This window comes from Dreissena polymorpha, chromosome 15, assembly GCF_020536995.1.
Source record: "Dreissena polymorpha isolate Duluth1 chromosome 15, UMN_Dpol_1.0, whole genome shotgun sequence".
Classification (NCBI taxonomy): domain Eukaryota; kingdom Metazoa; phylum Mollusca; class Bivalvia; order Myida; family Dreissenidae; genus Dreissena; species Dreissena polymorpha.
In genome coordinates this window covers 49,325,842-49,352,263 of record NC_068369.1, presented here as the reverse complement: position 1 = coordinate 49,352,263, position 26,422 = coordinate 49,325,842, and the positions used below count along the sequence as shown (strand labels likewise).

The 26,422-nt window shown below is 35.9% G+C and overlaps 2 long non-coding RNA genes across 3 annotated transcripts; both read right to left on the bottom strand.

The window, feature by feature from the left end:
* Positions 1 to 1,189: 1,189 nt before the first annotated feature.
* Positions 1,190 to 18,028, bottom strand: LOC127860453 (uncharacterized). Of its 2 annotated transcripts, none has more exons than XR_008039806.1 (9): positions 17,789 to 18,028; positions 15,838 to 16,743; positions 14,199 to 14,697; positions 13,339 to 13,541; positions 12,733 to 12,806; positions 9,930 to 10,204; positions 9,367 to 9,470; positions 4,897 to 5,032; positions 1,190 to 4,237 (listed from the first exon to the last, which is right to left on the bottom strand). It is a non-coding gene; the product is annotated as an uncharacterized LOC127860453 (long non-coding RNA). The 2 variants fall into 2 exon arrangements; XR_008039805.1 differs by having other exon boundaries at positions 9,341 to 9,470; positions 17,789 to 18,027.
* Positions 18,029 to 19,543: 1,515 nt separating this feature from the next.
* LOC127860459 (uncharacterized) lies at positions 19,544 to 21,237 on the bottom strand. The gene is made up of 2 exons (XR_008039814.1): positions 20,964 to 21,237; positions 19,544 to 20,808 (listed from the first exon to the last, which is right to left on the bottom strand). It is a non-coding gene; the product is annotated as an uncharacterized LOC127860459 (long non-coding RNA).
* Between the last annotated feature and the right edge of the window lie 5,185 nt (positions 21,238 to 26,422).

Here is a 26,422-nt window from a genome sequence, read left to right as displayed (position 1 = left end):
AATAACTTTAACATAAAATAAATGCATCATTTTGGAAACACTCATAATCATTCCATTTTTTAAAGATCATTATGATCCAAATTAACAAAAAATATAGATAATGTGATATATAAGACATAACTAAAAGTGGATCAAACTTCACTGTTTTACAGCCATTTTTTTCCCGGCTACTCTCCAGTTAAATGTTAACCACCATCTGTCAAAATCTGATAATAATGTTTCTAACCTTTAATAAAAAATGTTTTTCTTACCACATATTCAAAGGCCTATTGCAGATTCAGTCATGAGAAGTGAATATATACAAAATCAAATCAATAAATGAAGTTGATTTATTAAGTGAGTATAGTATTATGTAACTTCTGCGGACAAACCACTGGTTATAAATGATAAACAAACACATAGGTTGTGTAGTAAGCTTTGTCAAAGCATACAGCAACAATGCATGCGGGCGAGAATAAAGACACTTACACTCTCAATACGCTATACATTATAAATGTATTAAAATTAACTTAACAGACACCAGGTTACAGTCTATAGAAATATTTAAACTTTTACCTTTAAAATACCCTGAACAGTAATCTCAGAACTTGAAGATATTTATATAAGTCAGACATGTGCATAACAAATAATGCCATAAATTGGTAAGTCTCTGCTCAATATGAAGTACTCAAGTATTTGGAAACAGACCTTGGGACAGTACATAGAGGTTATACACGCTTTATTTACAAATGCAACATGTTTATTTGGAGTAGACGAACAAATTAAGACATGATCAAAACAAGAGCACCTCCTTGCGGGTGCAGACCGCTCATCTATTTTTCTTTTAAAGGTGAAGGGACTCTCAATACTTCAATCACAAAGGAGGGAGGGGTGGAGTGGAGAGGGGTGTATATTGTGGGGGTGTGGTCATTTATTACATTATCTTCAAAAAATAAGAAAACAAACAATTTGTTGTTGTTGTTGTTTTTTTTTTTGGGGGGGGAGGGGTATTCTTGAGTGGGATGGTTGGACGGTATTTCAAAAATAAAATAATTTATTTTTGTTGTTTTTAACAAATAAAAAAAAATTGGGGGGGGGGGGGCGGTGGAGGATATAGTGTGATGGTTTTATTTATGAGATGATCTTTAAAAAAGAATGAAAAACAAAAAAAATTGGATGGGGGATTCTGGGGTTGGAGGGGGGGGGGGGGGGGGGGCTTTGGGAATGGTTTGGGTAGAGTCTATTTTGGTATGTCAGGAAAGAGTTCTTATGTCAAAGTATCACTCAAATCTAATCATAACTAAAGAAGTTATGGTAATTTTAGCAAAATTTAATAATTTGACCTTGATAGTCAATCAAAGGTCAAGGTAAAATTCAACTTGCCAGGTACAGTACCCGCATGATAGCATGAAAGTATTTGAAGTTTGAAAGCAATACAAAGCTTGATACTTTGGAAGTAAAGTGGATAGAAACACAAAATATAACCATATATTCAAAGTTACTAAGTCAAAAAAGGGCCATAATTCCGTCAAAATGACAACTAGAGTGATGCAACTTTGCCTGCACAGTCCCCTTAACATAGTTAGTAAGTGTTGCAAGTATGAAAGCAATAGCTTTGATACTTTAGTAATAAAGTAGACCTAAACACAAAACTTAACCAAATTTTCAATTTTCTAAGTATAAAAAGGGCACATTATTCTGTCAAAATGCCAGTCAGAGTTACATAACTTTGCCTGCACAGTCCCCTTATAATAGTTAGTAAGTGTTGCAAGTATGAAAGCAATAGCTTTGATACTTAACAAATAAAATGGACCTAAACACAAAACTTAACCAAATTTTAAATTTGCTAAGTATAAAAAGGGCACATAATTCTGTAAAAAAGCACGCCAGAGTTATTTCACTTTGCCTGTTCTGTCCCCTCATGATAGTAAGTAAGTGTACCAAGTGTGAATGCAATAGCTTTGATACTTTCTGAGAAAAGTGGACCTAAACACAAAACATAACCGGACGCCGATGCCAAGGTGATGACAATAGCTTTTTTTTTTCCAAAAAATAGATGAGCTAAAAATGCATCTAGTACTACAACTATAGTTCATTATTAACATGCTTGAATGGTACCAATTGTTACTCATGTATACACTTCATGTATACACATTAAAGCAAAATGTTTATTTTCTGTCAATCGTATCAATATGATATGTTTGAAATATGACATAAAATTAATATACATAAAGCTTTTTTTATATGTTCAACAACAAAACATTTATGGTTCATGAACTAAATTTAATATTAATGTCAACAACCACACCATTTAGGAAAATCTGGTCTTAGACATTTGCTGAAGTTGTAAATATAGAGATTTAGAGGCATTTTGTGCCAAACATTCACTTATAATCGTCATAATAACATGTTATATTTTATTCTACAAATTCTATTAGACTTATTGGTGAATATCATGTGAATAATTTTAAATACATGTACTGTATGAATTTACTTGTTATGTTGAGATGTGAACACATTAATTTTCTTACAAGGGAGACAACTTTTTAAAGCAAATGACATTGCTTTAACCGGAAAAGAAAAAAACAACAACTGCACTTCTTAGCAATTGCAAGCATATTACATAACTCTCCCTTGATTTGTAATTTAGTGATTTATGTTTTGAGATATCAATTATTCTTTAGAATGTAAAACATAATTAAGCAAATGTTTTAAATACTTGGTAAACTTTGAAAACTAAAAAGCATTGCATCTAACAACCTGTTCCTATTGCTAAATTTCAGAATCTGTTATCCTGTATAAATGTTTAACAGGGGCTAAATTGTCTACAAGATGTACCGTTTACAAAGGATGTGTACAAAGGAGTGAAAACATAGAGTTTATCTCATCAAAATGGAAACAATATATGAGTTATTTACATCGAACATACAATTATTTTAAAGTTGCTCTATACATCAGTTGCAAAATTTACCATCATACAGTGATAAACATTTATTTTTGGTAAAGTTACTACCGGTAAATGAGTTAGGAGCATGAAAATCCGGTCTTCAAAATGTGTATATACACAAATGTAAGACATAAAACATATATTATGTCCGAACACAATTGTCAACATTTATGAGCATGTAAATAATGTATATAACAACAAAAAATAGACAATAACAATCAAGACTTTGGCTTTTATTCATGAACCTTATCATAATTATTTAATAAATTTATTTTTAAATACTCAGTTTCAAAACAATTAAAGCATTCCAAATAAAGAACAAGTAATTATCTTATAATTTAACAAACAATCTCCATTCAAATCAATTAAGTTAAAGAAGTAAATACAGAACTGACAATTGAAAGATTAAATAATGTTGTCTACATTCAATTTATATTCATTTCAAATACTGCCATACTTAACAAGATTCTTGATAAAAAACGGACCCAAATGAGCAAACTTAATAAGATTATTGTATAGAAAAAGACAGACAGATCAAATAGGAAGCCTCAAACTCTCAACCTTTCTGCACAGTTATTTTAGCTAGCATTTCTATATTGCATGTAAAAACAGAAAACTGAAACATGCTTATTGCATGAACAGAATCCAATACATATTTTGTGATTGCGTCCAAGTTACCAGCATTACAAGTTACATGAACCGAATCCAATACATATTTTGTGATTGCGTCCAAGTTACCAGCATCATTTAAACAGCTTTGAATTATCACAAGCTCAATGATGAAAGAATGTCTGAAGTAAAATTTATTTTCCATGCATATAACGTTATCAGATGCAAGTGTCGTAATACAAACAAAGTAATTATATAGACGTGCAATATGTGGGCCTAAAGTATTACTTAACATACACGCCTTTATCAAGTTACCTTAATCTCATTATACTTAAAAACATTTAACATATCTCATCAATTGTTAATGACTGACAGCATCAAAGTTTCCATAATACATGACAGATTGTTTTTCTTCCAACAAACCATGGCTGGTCAAATTAATATATGGCTTTTCGCGTGAATTGTGCTTTTTCATTCTGCCATTTCAATCTGAACAAGGTTATTCATTTTCCACCCGTCACAAAATTCAGAGATGAGACCTGTCAGAGTAAGTGCTTAACAGACCACGAGGCCTGTAGAGACTGGCACATCTTAAACAGTATTTATGTCTAAGCTTCCATGATTTGACTGGGGTCAATATGGTAACAACTGCTGCAACAGGCTTTGTTGCTGATTGGTCAGTTTGATTTCGTCAATTGGCGTCTGAAAAAAGAAAGATGTAATACAGTTTTTCCTTCAATTGTTGAAACCAAAGGAAATAAAGAACAAGCACAGAACTTCCATAGGGTGTTTCGAATGATCTGATTTGAATCCATAGAGGAAATGATGGCTCGATTGGTCCTTGTTGGCTCGCGTACTACTTAAGAGTATTCCATGTACTCTTAAAGTATACCACTCTATACCCAGGGTACAAAAAATGCGCTTTAAGGCACCCGGCCAATATTAGGCTGTACCCGAATTTTTTATAAAGATACTTTTTGCTATCGGACAAATATTACCTAATCATAAATAACAATAAGGAAGGGCCTACTAGATGATGGCCCCAAAAATATGCATTTGGCGAGTTTTTTTGAGAAAACTCAAATGACTTGTATGAAGTAAGAGAAAGGTTTTCTACTTGTGTCTCAAAACTCAATTTATATCAAAGAAATTATGAAACAAAATACACAAGTAGGAAAGTTTGCATTATGGTAAATATATTTGGTTTCATCACACAAGAAGCAATACTTTTCAAGGTTACACTAGACACAAAATTTGACAGCTGGATTGATGTATCGACGGACAAGGGTGAATCTACATGCACCCACACATCTCTGAATTAGTGGGCATACCAAAAATAAACACATGACTTGAAAACTCACCCCTAGATTGCTCTGCATTATGTTCATAGACTGATGGTTCAGAGGCCAGAATCTCGAGAAGATGACTACTGTCGGTTCATGTACTGTGACTGCTAATGCATCCAGAACAAAATCAACGCTTTGTTATCCGGTTTTCCTGGAAATAAAGTCAATCATGTGCCAAATGAAACAAGAGCACTGCATAGCGGGTGCCAACTCTTGGCTGCGAAAGCTTGACAACAAGAGATGTGTTTGTCAGAAACACGAAACACAATGCCCCCTACTGTGCCACTTTGAAATAAAATTTCAATTTATCATTTGGCAGGTATAGACATCATCTCCCTTTAAAGCTTTATTACTTCCCTTGGATTTTGTCCAATCCAACCGGGGGGGGGGGGGGGGGGGGGTCTGTAGACAGTTAAAAATGACCAAGCCAGAACATCACTGACAACCAAGGCCTGTGGTTTAAAAGAGATCATAGCTAGATTTTTTTTCTTTTTCATAAAATTTATTTATCACGTACCTTGGGGTGTAAAGCGCCCAAAGTATCCGCTTAAAAGACTTAAATGAATTATTAATTTTTAAATTATTCCAGTCTTTTCATGTCTGCACGTACATGTACGTAATGAAATGAATAAATAGATCTAGAGAAATAGTAATGATTTTTAAAAAAGACACAGTCACCAATATAAATGTTGCGGATCTTAATTAGTTCTTGCTGATGCCCTATGTTAGTGTCCTTTTCTTAACTGATAAAGATGGATCTTTATTTGCAGATAACGATGGATCAATATAAAATAAATGGGTTTAAGAATTTGCAATCTATTTTAATAGATAGAATTACAATGGAAATAGTACAGTTCATGGAATAACTTACAATAAATACAAAATCTGTGAATAAATCCCTTTAAAATCATACACTTTCTTACTTCCATGACTACCAAGCCCATAGACCATACAAATAACCCCCAGGTCAGTACAGGGGCAATGTGCGGGCCATCCTCAAAATGGCAAGAAGAGGCAGAGTGAAATAAAACGAACACTTAATCAAAGCAAAGTTATAATGTATCAATATGCTTACATATATTTTGATAAACAAGGGCTGTTTGTAAAACATGCATGCCCCCATATGGGCTGTCAGTTGTAGTGGCAGCCATTGTGTGAATACGTTTTTTGTCACTGTGACCTTGACCTTTGACCTAATGTAAGTTATCATCCGGAAACCATTGTACCATTTTGAGTCACTGTGACCTTGACCTTGATTAAAAAATTATTTTTTTTTTTGGGGGGGGGATGGGGGAGTGGGGGGTGGGTGGGGGGGGGTGAGAGGGGGGTATAATGTGGGGTGTGGTAATGTATAAGATGTTTAAAAATAAAAATAAAATGGGGGGGTGGGGGGTGGGGTAGAGTAGGGGGGGGGGAGTGAGAGGCGGGTATAATGTGGGGTGTGGAAATTTATAAGATGTTTAAAAAAAATGGGGGGGGGGGGGGGGGGGGGTGGGGGGTGGGGGTTAGGGGGGGGGGGGTGAGAGGGGGTATAATGTGGGGTGGGGTAATTTATTAGATGTTTAAAAAAAATGGGGGGGGGGGGGGGGGGGTTAGGGGGGTGAGAGGGGGGTATAATGTGGGGTGTGGTAATTAATAAGATGTTAAAAAAAATTGGGGGGGTGGGGGGGTGGGGGGGGGAAGGGGTGGGGGAAGGGGGGTGAGAGGGGGGTATAATGTGGGGTGTGTTCATTTATAAGATGTTTTAAAAAAAAATTGGGGGGTGGGAGATGTGGGGGCTGGGGGTAGGGGGGGTGGGGGTAGCGAGTTGGGGATGAGAGGGGGTAATAATGTCGGGTTGGGTAATTTATTAGATGTTTAAAAAAAATTATTTTTTGGGAGGGGGGGGTGGGTGGGGGGTAGGGGGGTGGGGGGTGAGAGGGGGTATAATGTCGGGTGTGGTAATTTATAAGATGTTTAAATAAAATAAATTGTGGGGGGGGGGTGGGGGGAGGGGGGTGGGGGAAGTAGGGGGGGTATAGGGGGGATGGGGGGGGGGGGGGGGGTAGGGGGATGGGGGGGTAGGGGGGTGAGAGGGGGTGGGGTGTGAGAAGGTTTTAATGTGGGGTGTGGTAATTTATTACATCATGTTAAAAAAAATGGGGGGGGGGGTGATATCCTCTATTCATTAAACATGAAATATAAACTTATTGCATTTGTTTCCCCTGTATATAAGAAAGATATAATAGTGTATTACCTACCCTGTCCTGCTTATATTTATATTAATCAACAAAATTAAACATTAACACTAGAGCTGCAACGATTCGATCCGATTCATTGAAAATCGATTTGAAATGCTTCGATTCGATTACGATACCAAACCTACCAAATTCGATTCGATTCTTTAACATATATACATATATATGCATAGATACGTAAAGCACGCTGTATTCTGACTATTGATACGGGAAGGTGGAGGTTTTTTCTTTACCTGTAATTACGACGCGCGCGATTGGTTGCTTAATACTTTAGTCATCCAATCAATAAGCGCGTTACGGTCTTCTTTCGGAAAAAGCGTCAAAATGGCTGAACAAGTTGTTGCCGACAAATTGAAATTATCAGATGCGCCTAAGAAGCAAAAACTAAAAGTGTTGCAGTATTTTGGGTTTCGGGATGGTAGCCCTACCGATAAAGCAAAGTGCAAACTGTGCTTCATGGATGTGGCGTACGCTAAGTCCGGCTCAACCACTACTCTAATGCAATATGTCAAACGCAAACATAACGTTGATTTAGCAAGACTAAGAGGTGGCACAAGTGCAACTACTGAAGTCGCGAGCCAGAAAAGTAGTTCTATTTCTGTTGGAATTTCGTTAAGTTTATTAGAGAATGTGATTTGTCCTACAGGTAACAGGTGATGCTGTCATGGCACAATGGAAGACATGCTTATAGCGGTTTTGGGTAAAAGTATAATAGTGATAGTACAACCATTCATATGATTCCAGATACGTTCTTATCATTATTATCCCCCGCCAGAGGCGGAGGGATATTGTTTTGGCGTTGTCCGTCCGTCCGTCCGGCTGTCCGTCCGTCCGTCCGGCACTTTTGTGTCCGGAGCCATATCTTGGAAGTTCTTTGGTGGATTTCATTTAAACTTGGTATGAGTATATATATGCATAAGAAGATGATGCACACCAAATGGCATTGTACACCATCTGTTAAAAACAGACTTATGGCCCTTTGTATCTGGAAAAAATGCTTTTTAGTGTCCGGAGCCATATCTTGGAAGTTTTTTGGCGGATTTCATTGAAACTTGGTATGAGTATATATATGCATAAGAGGATGATGCACGCCAAATGGCATTGTACACCATCTGTTAAAAACAGACTTATGGCCCTTTGTATCTTGAAAAAATGCTTTTTACTATAGGCATTTTTGTGTCCGGAGCCATATCTTGGAAGCGCTTTGGCGGATTTCTTTAAAACTTGGTATGAATATATTCCCGCGCCAGAGGCGGAGGGATATTGTTTTGGCGTTGTTCGTCCCTCCGGCTGTCCGTCCGGCACTTTTGTGCTTAAGAACCTTCCTTTGTCTTAGTTTTGTGTTATTGTCCTCCGTCCGTCCATCTATCATTATGTTCATCCGTCCAATTTGCACCCATCCTCAAACAAAGCATATGTTGCGGGGGATACCTTGGGCCTTTCAGGCCCTCTTGTTTATTTATTTTTTATATTATTGTGTAATCAACACAATCTTCTAGTGAGAAGTTTTTATATTAAAATTCCTAATTTGCTATTCTTTTTTATGTGTTTTATTGAAATCACATTTGAACAGAAATGTTAATTTTGAGGCATAAGAGTGAATATATGATAAAACTAGGTTTGAAGATGAATCAAATCGAAATAATCGGTATCGGAGTGTCTGAAATCGAAATCGAATCGAATTGAGCTGTTGGTGAATCGTTGCAGCTCTAATTAACACAATATTTAATATACAAAACATACAAAAAATCTCATATTCTGATAATATTTTTACTGATCCACTGTATTTTACTCAAAGGATGATGTTTCATTGGACTGATAATTATAGATTTAGGATTACAGACCAGTTGCTTCAGTAATATTGTTCAGAGTTTGCCCTGTTGGCCGTGTATGCATTCTTGAGTTATCATTCAAAAACCATTTTACTATTTCGGGTCACCGTGAGCTTGACCTTTGACCTAGTGACCTCAAAATCAATAGGGGTCATCGGCGAGTCATGATCAATGTACCTATGAAGTTTCATGATCCTAGGCCCAAGCGTTCTTGAGTTATCATCTGACAACCACCTGGTGGACGGACCGACAGACCGACAGACAGACTGACAGACCAACGTGAGCAAAGCAATATACCCCCTCTTCTTCGAAGGGGGACATAAATATAACAAGTTAATATTAAATGGTTGAGAATAAACTAAATTTATACAGACATGTTTGCCTTCATACTTCTTTATAGTTTAATGCATATGCACCAGTGTTGTTGATGTATTGCGTACGACTGCTGCTGCATCTGTTGTTGCTGCTGCGCTGACTTGACTTGATTGCTAGGATACTGCTTGACACTGAACACAAACCACTGGAAAACAATTATATATATATATATTGGAACATTTGGTATAATGTAAAATAAATAATAGAACAATAGTACATTGATTTAAAATCTAAGATCACAATTGATGCAAGGGATATAATGCTTTCGTTGTTTTTAAACAAAAATACTCACACGGCTCTGTGCAACTGTGGGCACACGTTTAGTTAACCCCCCTTTCCCTGAATCAAATATAAGTATAACAACCTCTGAATTCCCATGTATGGTGAGATACAGAAACAGTAAAATATTTTTATGCAAGACAGTGACTTGACCAATACTTAGTTAGAGCTTTGTCACAAAATCACCACTAACTCTCAATCCAGACTTCATGGTTTTCACATGATTGAAGTTTTAACTTAATCCCTTTAGAAATGTAGATTTGGTGAGGTAAAAATATATTTACATAAAATTCAGACGAAACGCCCCTCTAACTGACCAACTTACATAAAATTGACTCCAATATAACCTCTCCTTGGTTTGTGGGATTTAATGATCATTTATATACATCCCCGCCCTACAGGTCATGTGAGGTTGGGATGTTCAGAGATAATTAAGGCCATAGGTGCATCATGAATCGGCCTCCCACGGCTGGGGCTGCTACTGGAGATCAGAGTGGTACAGATTTTACATTCCGCCTGGAATCTCATGTATATTAAGGTTCCCGTTTAGCGCAGTCGGCGAGGGTTTAGGAAGGGTGCCTTGTTCACTGGCATGTTGTCCTATGAAATCAAATATCAACAAAATGAATATCTAGTTGCATCAGCAGAAAGTCATGCTTCTATTCACTGCAATGTCCAACCTTGAAGGCAAGTCAATATTTGACATTAAAATAGACACGTGTGATACACTATTCAAAGCATTACACAGTTATGCAATGTATGAGCTGTAAAAAAATAGGAAAATTAAATAAATTCTAATCGCATTTATGCTAAGACAAGTCGCAATTTTACAGACAGTTCGTATACCTAAAAATGAAGAAAAAAACTACACTACTCCAGAAGACTGGTTTTTATTAATCATTGCAGAACGGTCAATGTGTCTTCATTAGATGAGAACATTTTTATTAAGCCCACAAACATGATGGATAACTTTCATGAAGATCCAATTTAAATTGTCTTAAAACAGAGAGCAGAGGTTATAGGTGAGGCCATCAGCCCACATGCAGCTGCCACAATAATTCTATAATACATGAGCCTTGCTGGGAAAACCAAGCTTTTATTGCATTTTTCGTTTAAAGATAAATCTTCTTAGCAAAATCAAGTTTAGGGGGAATTTAGCGGTGTTTAATTCAAATGCCAAGAAAGCATTCTGACCATATTTCAGCATTATTGAGCCTTGACACCAAGTTTATTTTTACACAAGTGGCTCTGATTCAAACGCTGGCTAAGTTTCATCAAGATTGAATCTTAATCGTGACGTCTAGACTCTAGAGTGTCAACCATGATTTTCTGTTATTTGAATAGATGACCTAGTTTTAGGATGCATGTTAACACGATGCAAATTGGCTTAGATAATGTCCAGATTTCAGATCAAGTTTCATCAAGATTCAATAACAACTCATGCTTCTAGATTGGTAACAAGCTATAAGTTGAAGCAGCACACAGCATGATCCCTAACATAAGGTGATCACAATTTCTCACTTTGAGAACTTCGTGCTCAAATCAACTAAAATGATCATTAAATGTGTTGATTTGCAACACGTAACATTTAGGATTGTTCTGGGTGTAATAGTCATATGGGCGATTCCTGATGCAATCAATGAAAAGCTACTTACACTATTACTGGCATGTGCTTTGTTTACCATTAAAACTATAATCACATAGTGGATAGGTCACAATTGGTCATTAAAGTTGATATACAGATATCGACAACAGAAAAATTCATCTTATTCAAAGCTATAGACATCACTGAACTCTCTTATGCATCAATGGTAAACAAGAAATATCTTTTAAATGATATACGGCGTTGATTGTGGTTGGAGTTTATGAAAGGTAAAGAGTTCAATGAATGAGATCAAGGATAGCGAATGTCTTTTTCGGTGCAGTTCTTAGCTGCATCACACGCAGAACGGGATGTTACGTGGAGTTTTTGCGGCTTATTTTACATTATTACATCTTGCTGGTCATAAACCTATAGATACAAAACAGAAAACCAAAAGAATAATGGAAGTGAAATTAAAACATTTGAGTCAACCGGCCACATGCGAAGTATCCGTACATATTTTAAATATTTATACGCGCGTTCTTTAAACAAACCTGTTTTAGTGGGCATTGCTATTTGATTCGAGTATAAACAGTATCGAGAATCATCGCGCTCATTCTTAATACATTAGTCAATATGGTGGAATAATTCTTGTTAAATTAATTAAAAATACTATTTATTATGGTATTGTTGAAAAAACATAAAGAATCTATTATTGACATCCCATAATTATATCGCTGGATATCTTCATTTAACATCTTTCTGGTCTTAAGAAAATTCCAGTTCAGCTAGTTCACGCTATAGCGTCTTTATTATATATAACGCAGCAATGACCTGTATATAAACTCTGACATTCACACGCACTAACTGCGAACTGACGATGGTGTAGAATCTACGCACAAATTGTATTGATGTGAAGAGTTGAGTGTAAAACTGTTCTATCTATCATGCCTTTTCATAAGAGATAAAATTGTTTCATGCTGGACACGCAGTAAAACTGTGTTAGAAAGACACGGCCGTGTTTCCAATGTTCTGGTGGTATTCTCAAATCAGCCAATGGACTAAATTAAGTGTATTCATTCATGGGTAGCCGCGGGCATTTTTATTAATGTATTACCTAAAGGACACCTAAGTTCAAAAGTAACATTAAACAGCTACGCAGAAAAAAGAATCATAATTACAATTAGTATGGGACCTGATTTTGTAAAGAGTTAAAGAGTCAAATATGTTGGTACCTGCTGATAAATTGTTTGTTGGTGTTGTTGTTTTGAGTGTTAATATAGCTCTGTATGATCAATTTAAAATGCAATATTGAGGGTTAAAATTGAAACTTCTTCTTTCTATATTCGATACAAGAGTTTATCGCTGAACTCCTAAATTGAAATAAGATAAACTGGTCAATCAAATGATGAGCAGAAACCAAAGTTTGAATTAGGTTTAACCTGCTTATTAAAGCTTTATTGCATCTAACGTCTTAGGCTATTGAGACTGGGTCTCCTGAATGCTTTGCCATAGTGGCCCCATTTGCAATGGCACAAGAACTTACCTATTGAGATGAAGTGGCTGAGTTGCAGTTGGTCACCATCTTTCTTTGGACCTGAACTTTTGAGGACAAGGCTTCTGCGAACAGATTAAAAAATCTTAGCGCATCCCATAAATGTGTCCCATGTAAACCAAATTATTCAAAACATTCTGATATTGTATCAGTTATATTGGAAGTCAATCAATGTTGTTTAAGTAAAACATTTATAAGAAATACATCATGTTTGTAGGCTTTTGATACAAATGGGATATACACCAAAGACTTGATACAAACATAGCCATTTATATACTATACACTTGATTCTGACATGTTTCATCCCTCTGAAACCAATATTTATTAAGTGCAGTTCAACAACAAAAAGGTGGGTTGGACATAGGGAATGATGGAAGCAATGACAGATAGAATTACTGACAAGGATAAATCTTAAAGCCCCCCCCCCCCTTACACACTTTCAAGGCAATACAAAACAATACAAATATTTACGATTACCTGATGATTTTTTAAGTTAGCACCCATGAGAGAGTATTATCAATATATAACACACACAAACTATTTGAATTGAAATTTGGAGTAAAACAACTGCACATAATACAAAGTAAATTACACTACCAATCTACTATTTGGATAAGGTAATCTTGACCAGGAAAATGTGGAGCCCCATGTTTAGATTGGCTGCACTCTGCGAGTAGGACACGTTGAACTGCCCAAAAGTCCTTCGCCGAGAGCCACCCACCACCACCCATGCGAAGGAAGTGTCCCTGGGTGTCTGGGCCCAGCTGGCAAGAGAGCCTGTTGTACAGCTGGTTACCAATCTATGATTGAATAGAGTTCTGTAAGAACTGGCTCTTAAAACAAAATGCAGGCACTTAAATAAATATTAAAAATAAATAAAGAAAATTATTGTTTAATGTACTAAAGGCATTAAATAATTGTTTTACTCAAATTAAAACGAATGAAACAATTACATTAATTATATTAATTTTTGTTATACAATGATAAACTTTGGGTTCAGGGGCTGACCTTTGGCTGAAAAATAGACGACACTGTGCGCTGACCTTCTGTGATTTAAACTGATATGATATCAACTGTTATTTGCTTTTTATTTACCAAGTTTGATAAATTTAAAAACACCAAAATTCCCATTTGATGCTAGGAACTTTTCCTTAATCGGGCAGAAAGAAGACTGATACACTTATATGAGCCTCATTCTGGTAAAATGGGACTCAATGTATGCGCAGTCTGCACAGGCTAATCTGGGATGACACTTTAATAGGACTCAATGTATGCGCAGTCTGCACAGGCTAATCTGAGATGACACTTTAATAGGACTTAATGTATGTGCAGTCTGCACAGGCTAATCAGGGATGACACTTTAAGCAATGTATGTGCAGTCTGCACAGGCTAATCAGGGATGACACTTTAAGCACATACATTGAAACCCGTATCCCAGAGCACCGCTCAAATACTACCTGTTTTTTTGTTGTTTCTGCTGCTGCTGCCGTAGACAAAGATAGAGCAAGTCCTGACGCCAAATTCGTCAACCCAAAGCCGTGAATTCCAGACAACAACGGTTGTTAAATGGCCTTAATTGCTCGCAGACTGTTCTTCTGGTGTAAGGTTCGCATTATTTAAAAGCAACATATCGAGGTCAGTCACATTAATGGACACATCACTATAAGCTATCTGTTGGGTCAGATCATTTCCGTTCGAGCGACTCGTCCCGAACAATTTGCCGTTGCCCAGCATCAATTTATTGCTAAGCCCCATCCACGCTGGAACGGAAGTCTAAATTACCAAGGATCCGCTGTTGGAAGTGTTGATGAAGCAAACATGGGAAAATATCTTGATAGGAAGCATGTAAGGCTGACACAAGAGGATTTCGTGCTGAATTTCTTGAGAGAGTTGTAATATTTTTGCAAAAGGGGGTCGGGATTGTACAATAATGTTTGTCTTGTTGGCTCATGTTTGCTGAAAAGGCAATGGAAAGCAAACTTAACCCAGATTGTATTTAGTGACGAATGAATATTAAAACAAACTTACTTTACACACCTTTTTTAATGACAAACATTGCGTCTATAATTGATATTCAGGATATCGCAATTAATTTTTCACCAATTTGAACTCAGAATAGTGTTGAATCAATGAGTTACTTTCACCAACTTTACATTAAAATTTTGTTGTTTAAAACCGCGAAGAATACACGGTAAAGTACAGTGTGTAGCAAGGTAAAATACTTATCTAAACAAAAAACAAAAACAGGCATAACTTTAGCAAATTAAAGTGTGAGACTGTACTCCTTAAAAAGTGCAACTATACAACAAAATGTAAGAATCAACAACTTTAAAATTCATGTAATACTATATAATTTTTAATGTGATACTCTTTAAATATGTCATTATAAAACTTAAAACATGATACTGTACACCTTTATATGTATAAAACTAAGAATGTGAGACTGAACAACATCAAAAGTAAAACAATACAACTGTATGACATATCATCAGAAACAATAGATGTGAGTTAAATACTGTAAGTGTATGTGTACTTGATCAAACACGTTTTGTATATGAGTTAGACAGTAATACAAAAAACGATGGACATCTATGGTGAGAGAAACCTACGCCACTCTATCTGGCTACCAGGGCCATTATACTAGTAATTATAGCATTTTCTGATTAAATTAATTCGCTGTATTGATATTTGTTGATTTCTCGAATATATAGCCAAGTTTTTGTAGGACATACTTAAGACTTAAAGTTTCACTTCTGAAAGCAATAAAGTGCAATTGTTTTGCAAACATCCAGGCCATATTTTAAATAATAATCATGTCCAATTTTATGTGAAATAAACAATGTTTAGAACACCAACAACTTCAAAATATTAATAACACTTAGTGAAATTTGCAAATCAAGCCAATTATTCTCATAAAAGACTATTAAATGTGCTAGAACAGGGGCTAGCTCTGCGCAGAGTTTATTGTACATGAAACAATATTTGAAATTAGGAAAATTTAGGAAAAATCCTGCTGTTTTGATTTAAATTGGGATTGTTTTATCAATTGAAATATCAGCCCCAATTTTCAAAATACATAAAACAGTAAGGTCTCACCTGAAGCTCAACAAGCTGAGATGACACGCTGGCCTCACTGATATTGTTAAGGATTGAGTTTGAGTTCTGAGTAACTTCGGTTGAGCGTCGAATGGCGCACTGGATCATACAACAAAAATGCTGTCATATTTCAAGGCCTTCTTTAGCCTCGAATCAATACGATGCCCTTTGGGCTCGGAGTTTCAAGTTCTCGTAACAAAACGCACATGTTCGCTTTTAGCAGAGTGTTTCCAATATTTCGCGGATTTCGCGCCAGAAGAACACACCCCATTGATGTATCGTGTTCTGTATGTTCACAACCTAGTCATTACTGCCTTTGTCAGCATTAGCGTCAAAAGCGCATTCTCTTAGGACACTTTTTCCCCTGAAAGGACAAACCGTGAAAGTCCGCACAGCTACTGTTGCCTGCACTATCAACATCAAAAGTATTCCCCTTGGCAAGGTAACACTGTTGAATTCATGGCTTGAATTGTTTATTGATTTTCTCAAATTCTTTGCTGAATTTCTGTTCGTCCCATAAAAAAATGGAACACGTTATTTAACTGGTCATTCTTCGTGATGTCCAACATCGAGAACTGACTGTTAGCGTTACCAAAACTACTACTATAACTCCTGGTGTCTTTAGCACTCGTCCCACTCAGGCACTCCAGCTAAACAAAACTACTCAGATGCAAGTGTGGGAAACTCAACACGGACATAGCGGTAGTTGAGAACAGCACATGAAATCTCCATGTGCTCAGAATTTCCTGCAGAACGGAATTGTTAAACACTGCTGACCCTTTGAGGCCTAAGGTCTAGGGGAGTAGCTTGGGGTCAGGAGAGAAGAAGGGTCGCCCTGGACTGGAGCTCCTGCAGGCCGGACTGGAGCTGTTGCTGGGCTAACTACATATCAATGCTGGTGCTCTCCTAAAAACAACAATAGCACAGTGGGTGATATGAACTTGTTACAAATGTTTATATTACATTCTTTAAAAAATTCTGCTTCTTGGTTGGATGTTAAGGTACAGTGGGTGATATGAATTTATAACAGATGTTTATATTACATTATTTAAAAACTCTGCTTCTTGGATGTAAAGGTTTTCAAGAGCCAAACGTCTATCTCATGAATGTCTAATCTGGCATTTTATTGGTTCATTGACGTCAATAGCATGAACGTTAATACAATTAAACTATTGTGTATTAAGACATAACACGTGTTGGCTAAAGCTTTACTAACCTGTAAATTCATAATTATTATCCTTACTTAACTTTTAGAGATGTAATTTCATAAGCCAATATGCAGCTAATCAATATTAGGATGTGTAGCATGTAAAATCCACATAAGCAAATCAGGGAGGACACTTTGGATTATTATAATAAAGAAGATACTTCTTTCCAGCAAAACCACATTAAAGAGCAAATTGATGTCCCTCATTAGCCTGTACTGACTGCACAGGCTAATATGTGACAACAAGTTAAGCACATGCATTAAGCCCCATTTCCCCACAGCACAGTTTATTTATCTTTATAGCATGATTTTTTCTAATTGTACTCATTATATTAATCCCTTTACTTGTATAATGCCTTTACAGATGTTTTGCTGTATATATATTTTTCAATAAACGGGAGGAAACACTTAAATATTAATGTCTTTGCAAAGTTGCAAAAAACACACACACAATATTTAACCATGCCTTTACAGATATTTGATTGTTAAAATCTGATAAAATTCACACTAGAAAACAGTTCCAAAGTAAATCAACATGTAATAAAGTTGATAGACATATTTAAACAAACAACTTAAAGGGCTACAACTCACTGCTGATACAGATCTTCAATTCTCTCCCTTGTTAGTGTCATTGATTAAACAGCAACTTAAAGGCAAACCCCACTGCTGGTGCAGATTTTTAATTATCTTCGTTGTCAGTGTCAGCTAAAATAATTAAAAAGCAACTTAAGAGGAAGAACTCACTGCTGGTGCAGATCTACAGTTATCTCCCTTGTTAGTGACAGCTAAAATGATGTAATATACGGATATGGATAGGCCGCGTCCCCGCACATTGCTGGACTTTGATACGGCTGAGCCTTTCATTAAACAGTCTTCCGCTGTGCTCAGCAATTGCTGTAACATTAAGGGGACCAATATGAAATATTTTGGCCCAGTCAGTATTTTGAACTTGTACATGTAAGTTAGTAATACACCAGCATTTTTTGCAAAAAAAGCATCTGCACCACACAAATAAGGAAAATTTGCATCATAATAAATACTATTGGGAAAATTCCTAGCATAAAATCTTCAAATTGAGAATTATGGGTCTTTTTAATTGCACGGAATTTAATTGTAAAAACCCATCAACGAATTATTTGTGGCAATGTTAAGTGTCAGTGCTCATTTTATTATTCCACTTGCAAATACAGAAGTGTCTATTATGAGTGCTTTAAAAATAGGGAAATAAATGGCTGTTCATATACACCTGGGAGTAAAATTATGTTACAGACTACTTGCCCTTAATTTCAGTTGCAAACTATTTTTAATTGTGAAAATTTGAGTAACGAAATTCTGAAATTCGTGAAAAAATGCCATTCCTTAAGAAGGAAAAATAGCCCTGAGTTCTGGCCCCTTTCTGACAGACTATTATTTCAAAAAAGGCCGTGACAGATAAAATAAAGCAAAATATTAATCACTAATTCAAGCTGGAGACTGGAATGTTACCTCCCTGATACTGGATAATGATTTATATTTGTTGGCACCTCCAGATTATAAAAAATACTTGTTCATGGACACGTAAATTTGTGGATTCCTGATTTTGTAATAACAGGAATTAGCCCCAGGTTATTTTGTTATGTGTTTGAGTTTATTTCGTGGATTAGTAAACCCACCAAATGAACATTAATTAATTTCCAACAAATAATAATGAGTTTAGAGTTTTTTTCAATATTTTTTTAGTAAAGTGTTTGAAAAGCTTTATTGTATTTATTTTTTAATTTTGATACACAATTGTTCATTTAGAACAATAATTTAAAATCTTTTTTAGAGAGGTGTATTCCTTAGTTTAATTACGATAACAAGAGTTCCGCGGTCGGAGATGACCGCATTGAAGCCGGATTTTTGATTTAAATGACAGGAAAGTACCTTTCGTGTTTTTGTCAATGCAATACTTAAATTACTGAAATATTGTTCAAAGGTCAAAATGAAATGTAAGTACTTTTCAAGGCATGAGCAAACCTTGTGTTATGTTTTGAATGCATGCATATACATGAACAACAATAACACAGCAGACAGGTCTCTTCAACCTTGTCTTGTAGTGGACTGAAAGCTACCCCAACAAAGTGAAACAGCAAAAATTATAATATTTTAGAGCCCTTTCACATTTGAAGTTGCCGCAACTGTGAACCTCAATTGAATGTCCTTGAAATTACCAGTGGTAAGCATACCAAAGTTAAATCATGAAAAAAATATTCACATTTAAGGTCACTGTCAATTGAAAGACTTTAAAATGACCAGTTGTTCTCTTGACCAGTGGTCATCTGTTAGTCATGGCAAAGTCCATGTCCAAGCATACGAAAGTTAAAACAACTTTTAATTTTTAACATTCAAGGTCACAGTGACCTTGACCTTCAATGACCTTAAAATGACCAATTGTCATCTACTAGTGCTGGCCAACCTTCATGTCCAGTTTGAAGACTGTAAGTCCAAGCATAAGAAAGTTATACCATGAAATAAGAATTTTAACATTTTTACATTCAAGGTCACGGTGACCTTGACCTTAAAATGACCAGTGGTCATCTACTAGTTCTGGCCAACCTTCATATCAAGTTTGAAGACTCTAGGTCTAAGCATACCAAAGTATTAACAACTTTAACATATTTACATCCAAGGTCACAGTGACCTCGACCTTCAAATGAATGACCTTGAAATGACCAGTGGTCATCTAAGTGTGCTTGCAAACCTTTACGTCAAGTTTGAGATTCTAGGTCCAAGCACACCAAAGTTACAACAATTTTAACATTTTAACATTTAAGTTCACAGTGACCTTGACCTTCAAATGAATGACATTGAAATGAATGACCTTGAAATGACCAGTGGTCATCTAAGTGTGCTTGCAAACCTTTACGTCAAGTTTGAGATTCTAGGTCCAAGCATACCAAAGTTATAACAATTTTAACATTTTAACATTGAAGGTCACAGTGACCTTGACCTTCAAATGAATGACATTGAAATGAGCAGTGGTGATCTTCTAGTACTGGCCAACCTTTATGTCAAGTTTGAAGACTCTAGGTACAAGCATACCAAAGTAATAACATGGAATAAGAACTTTAACATTTTTACCTACCAAAGTTATAAGAACTTTAACATTTTTACATTCAAGGTCACAGTGACCTTGACCTTAGAATGAATGACCTTGAAATGACCAGTGGTCATCTAAGTGTGCTTGCAAACCTTCATGTCAAGTTTGAAGACTCTATGTCCAAGCATACCAAAGTTATAACAATTTTAACATTTTAACATTTAAGGTCACAGTGACCTTGACCTTCAAATGAATGACATTGAAATGACCAGTGGTCATCTTCTAGTACTGGCCAATCTTTATTTCAAGTTTGAAGACTCTAGGTACAAGCATACCAAAGTTATAACATGAAATAAGAACTTTAACATTTTTACATTCAAAGTCACAGTGACCTTGACCTTCAAATGAATGACCTTGAAATGTCCAGTGGTTACTTACTAGTTCTGGCCAACCTTCATGTCAAGTTTCAAGACTCTAGGTCCAAGCATACCAAAGTTATAACAACTTTAACATTTTTACATTCAAGGTCACAGTGACCTTGACCTTCAAATGAATGACCTTGAAATGTCCAGTGGTTACTTACTAGTTCTGGCCAACCTTCATGTCAAGTTTCAAGACTCTAGGTCCAAGCATACCAAAGTTATAACAACTTTAACATTTTTATATTGAAGGTCACAGTGACCTTGACCTTCAAATGAATGACCTTGAAATGACCAGTGGTCATCTGTTAATCCTGGCCAACCTTCATGTCAAGTTTGAAGACTCTAGGTCCAAGCATACCAAAGTTATACCATGAAATAAGAACTTTAACATTTTTACATTCAAGGTCACAGTGACCTTGACCTTCAAATGAATGACCTTGAAATGACCAGTGGTTACTAACTAGTTATGGCCAACCTTCATGTCAAGTTTCAAGACTCTAGGTCCAAGCATACCAAAGTTATAACAACTTTAACATTTTTTATATTGAAGGTCACAGTGACCTTGACCTTCAAATGAATGACCTTGAAATGACCAGTGGTCATCTGTTAATCCTGGCCAACCTTCATGTCAAGTTTGAAGACTCTAGGTCCAAGCATACCAAAGTTATACCATGAAATAAGAACTTTAACATTTTCGAGCACGCCGCCACCCCGCCCGCCCCCCCGCCCGCCCGACAACATCAATCTATAAGCCGAGATTTTTTCGAAAAAAATCCGGCTAAAAACATAAATTGCTCAATACAGGCGAAAACCAATAACTAAACCTCGCCGGGACCGACGACAAAAGTTCGACCCATCTGGAATTTGATTGAACTGATTTTAAATAGATGTATGTTTACTAACATAACTTTGCAATAATTTGTTGAATTAGTAAGAACAGAAAATATATACGTCATATTTTTAAGTCATCAATATTTTAAAATAGTTATATATACAATCAAAAAGTATCATATGTAAGGAATAACGCTAGGAATCAAAGCAATCATAAGCATTTTATACACATCACCAAAAAATTAAACAGCACATTATGTATTAATTCATTTTTTTTTTAAGAATGACATGATGTACAGATACAAAATAATTTATTCCTTCAAGATGACATAGAACATGTTGTGATGCAGCCGTTCCAGCCATTATATTACAGCATCAAAGAAAAACGCCAGATTTAATACAAAATGTCATATTTTACTCGAATCAATTAAACATTAATTGGATGACATGTTTGTTTGAAATTATAACATGCTTATAATCAAGTAACAGCTTTGTGCGACCCTTGCCGCTTTAAAGCAAAACGAACAAATGAATGTGTGAAAATTGAAATGTTCATGAATATATAGCAATACAAACGTGCTTTGATGCAAGGCGACTTTGAGCCATCGGGTTTCGATTGTATATTACAATTTAAAAAAATTTGCCATTCTGCTAATCTGTGAACAAGTCCAAATTCACCAATAGGTACTATCAATACATTTGTTAATTGTATTTTTGATTTGTTTTCATTCTTTCTTTATTTATATGAATTAAGCTTCCATAATTTAATAAGAATAAGTGTTTTACTATCGCTTAACAATTATTGTGAATTTTAATGTATATGTACGTCATTCTCTCATTAACCAAATTTTAATCATATTGTTTGTATACCATATTTCTTCTCATCCAAATGTAAAAATACCACCCTTAAAAAGACTGAAAACCTGGGCTTAATAAATGTGTATAGTGGTGCCCCACAGTAACCTAGCTGTGCAGTCCTAACAGGCTAACATGAGATGACACTTTCCACCAATACTTGATTTTTGTTTTGAAGAAAGTCCCTTTAAAAAAAAAATCATCACAATAAGAAAGTATCCTCTATGATTAGTCTGTGTGTGCAATACACAGGCTAATGCGTGGATGACACTTTGAATGCATTAAGCACTCCTTTCCCAGAACGAGGCTCATCTTGTTAAACTCTGTGACAGACTGTAGGTGGAATTGCTTTGAGCCTCCTTTTGAGAAAACAGTAATTTATTATTAATATTGCGTAAAGTGTCTTCCCAGATGAGCCCATACAGCCACACAGGCTACTCCGCTAGACGGAATTACGTTTAGAAGAGACTTCCTATATTCGAAAAATTTAATAAATGCATGGATGACATTAATGAAACTACATACTGTTCTTTTCCACCTCATCTTTTTTTTGCATTCTAAATAAAAAGGAAATACACATGCATACATTTTCCTTGCCAAGTTATGGGTCTGTTCAACGGACCCACACCCAAAGCGTTTATTAAAAAAAAATAATATCCTCAGGATAATTATATCTCAATCATATTTCGATAAGATCTAAACAAGAGATGTGTTTGTCAGAAACAGAATGCCCCCTATTGCGCCGCTTTAAAATTAAAATGCTAAAATGCAATCCCCAGCCATGGAATGCCGTGTCCCCCGACATCACTGGACTGTAATATGGCCAGCCTTTCACCAGACAGTTGTCTTCTTTGCTGTGCAGTAGCTGTAACGTTGAGCGAACCAATATGGAATATGCAAACTGCACAGGCTAATCTGGGACAACACTTTACACACATGCATTAAGTCTTGTTTTCCCATGCAACCTTACATTGTTGCCATTGCATGCATGAAAACTAACTCTAAAGCCTTATTACACTGTTCTGGGAATGGCCAGGGTCCTTCTTATTGAGAACAAATACATTCCATGGAATCATATTTATAAGCTTTATTAAATATCTCACAACTTTATAAAACCTCAAGGCCTTATGAGGATGACAGAAATTCTCCGGGTGTTGTGTAACTGAGGTTCCTGTTTGATAAGTTGGAAAGCATCGAGCTGAAGAAGGGTTTGAGTTATTGATCCTCAAGTAAAACAAGTCCTGCTGTAAACATGATATACACAATAAAAGACGCCATTTTATGTTTTGTTAAATCATATCATTCTTGTCAATTTCATCTTTAACATTCTTAATACACAGGTTACACTGTAAACCATTATTATTTGAGGGACATTATTTTGGTTGATTTTAAGGGTTCACTGATCCACAAGTTTATCACACACAGAAAAGTAACTGACACAAATTCATCATTTATTTTTCTGAACTGAGAAATCCACAAAATAAACTAATGTGTCCGTAAAAGTCATTTTTGACCACGAAATTTCGGATGAATATATATATGAGTTTACACTTTACAAACAAGTAAAGAGGATATTCTATCTTAAGTAAATTCATACTTTTCTTTTCCACCTAATCTTTTTTGCATTCTTAATACATAGGGAATACATAAGCAGGTCTTTTCCTGGCGTATTTATGGGTATGTGAAACGGACCCATACGCAAAGCGTTTTTCTTTCCTTAACAAGGGCTGTTTGTAAAACATGCATGCCCCAAATATGGGCTGTCAGTTGTAGTGGCAGCCATGGTGTTAATACGTTTTTTGTCACTGTGACCTTGACCTTTGACCTAGTGACCTGAAAATCAATAGGGATCATTTGCCAGTCATGATCAATGTACCTATGAAGTTTCATGATCCTAGGAGTAAGCAGTCTTGAGTTATCATCCGGAAACCATTTTACTGTGTCCAAGTCACCATGACCTTGACCTTTAACCTAGTGAGCTGAAAGTCAATGTACCTATGAAGTTTCATGATCCTAGGCATAAGTGTTCTAGAGTTATCATCCAAAAACCATTTTACTATTTCGAGTCACTTTGACCTTGACCTTTGACCTAGTGACCTGAAAATCATTAGGGGTCATCTGCCAGTCATGATCAATATACCTATGAAGTTTCAAGATCCTAGGCCAAATTATTCTTGAGTTAACATCAGGAAACCATTTTACTGTTTCAAGTCACTGAGACCTTGACCTTTCACCTAGTGACCTGAAAATTTAAAGGAGTCATCTGCCAGTCATAATCAATGTACCTATGAAGTTTCATAATCTTAGGTGTAAGCATGCTTGAGTGAACATCCGGAAACCATTTTACTATTTCGAGTCACTGTGACCTTGACCTTTGACCTAGTGACCTGAAAATCAATAGGGGTCATCTGCCAGTCATGATCAATATACCTATCAAGTTTCATGATCCTACTAGGCTTAAGCATTCTGTAGTTATCATCCGGAAACCATTTGACTATTTCGAGTCACTGTGACCTTGACCTTTGACCTAGTGACGTGAAAATCAATAGGGGTCATCTGCCAGTCATGATCAATGTACCTATGAAGTTTCATGATCCTAGGCCTTAGCGTTCTTTAGTTATCATCAGGACAATATCTGGTGGACGGACAGAAGGACCAACAGACTGACAGGCTGACATATGCATGTTTCTTCAAAAGGGGGGCATAATAAGTGCCTTATGCTTAATATGTCTCAATTATATTTCAATAAGATCTAAAAAAAGTATATTACTAGCATAATATGATTTTATTCTTTTAATTTTAAGTATTAGAAATAGTTATATTAAATTTGTTTTTCTGAAATCGATGGACTTTTCGCACGAAAAAAATAAAAATTCCAAAATGGCATTTTTTCCCAAATTGGCCATGAAAAGGCCTGAAAATTAAAATGTCTTTGTTACCTTAAGTGTATTCAGGTCATCCTTGTCCACCACATCCTCAGCATCCTTGTCCTGACTCAGCAGCCACTGTAGCAGCAAAATAGCTTGATGTTTTTCTTGTATGTATATTTAGGACTCACACAAATTTATATAAATGTAATGAAAATCAATAACAGATGTTCAACAGCACTAAATATGGCAAATTAATAAATCTCACATCAAGTGTTACCTTTCTGTAAACATTGCGTAAAATATCAATATATACTCCTCCAAAGATTACTTAAACAATTTCATATTTTATTTAAAAAATATTCATCCATATACATTTCTTACATGGCATGGTGTCTATAGAAAAGAAAGTCTAAAAATAGTCTCAGTTGCTATGTACATGTGCATCTATGTACAAATATGAAATTTTTAGTTGAAATGCTTTGTTTTTTCATGCACAGTTTACAAGAACTAAATGTTAGGACCATAATGACACAAATGATATGACAACATAACATAATATGCATTAGATCTAATGTTCAAACAAAAACCCCTCACAGTGTGTAATTAGATAACAATATGTGCACATAAATCATTTGTATCTTTAACTACACACTTAATGTTGTATTGTAACATCACACACTACTATGTTTGTATGTAAACAACACATGGTCATTGAAATACTAATCACTAATTACAACAACTAATACATACATGTTTACACTATTCCACTCTGAACACCAGGATGGTGTCCTTCAACCTCTGTCCCACAATGATGGATGATGTGGTGCTGCTGTAGCAGACTGACTCTGGTAACCTCACTCCATCTTCCTGTGTAGCAAGATTAGCCAGCTTACTCTCTCCCTCCCAGCCCACCTGTAGTACAGTGTTGGACCAGCAGTCACAGACCAGCACCTGGCCTGCAGGGGTCACATGTAGACCAGTTAGGCCATCTAGTGCTGGGTCTGTGTATGTAGCCAGGAGTGTGCCATCCCTGGCCAGGGTGAGAAGCTTGTCGTTCCAGTAGCCGATGATGTACAGCCTGTCTCCTGTGGGACTCACAGCACACCTGTCTACTGCAAAACAGAGTAACATCAAGATATTGAATTACTGTCAATGTTAAATAATATTATTAAACATACTGCAGTGATATTGTATTACATATGTGTTGGTTGTTATAAATAGACAATAAACATATGTTAACATATGCATACATTTGAATTATTTAATAGTTATGTGTGGCAATAAATGTCAGTGTTATTGTGTAAAAGTGATATGTTGAAATGCGACTGGTGAGGTAGAA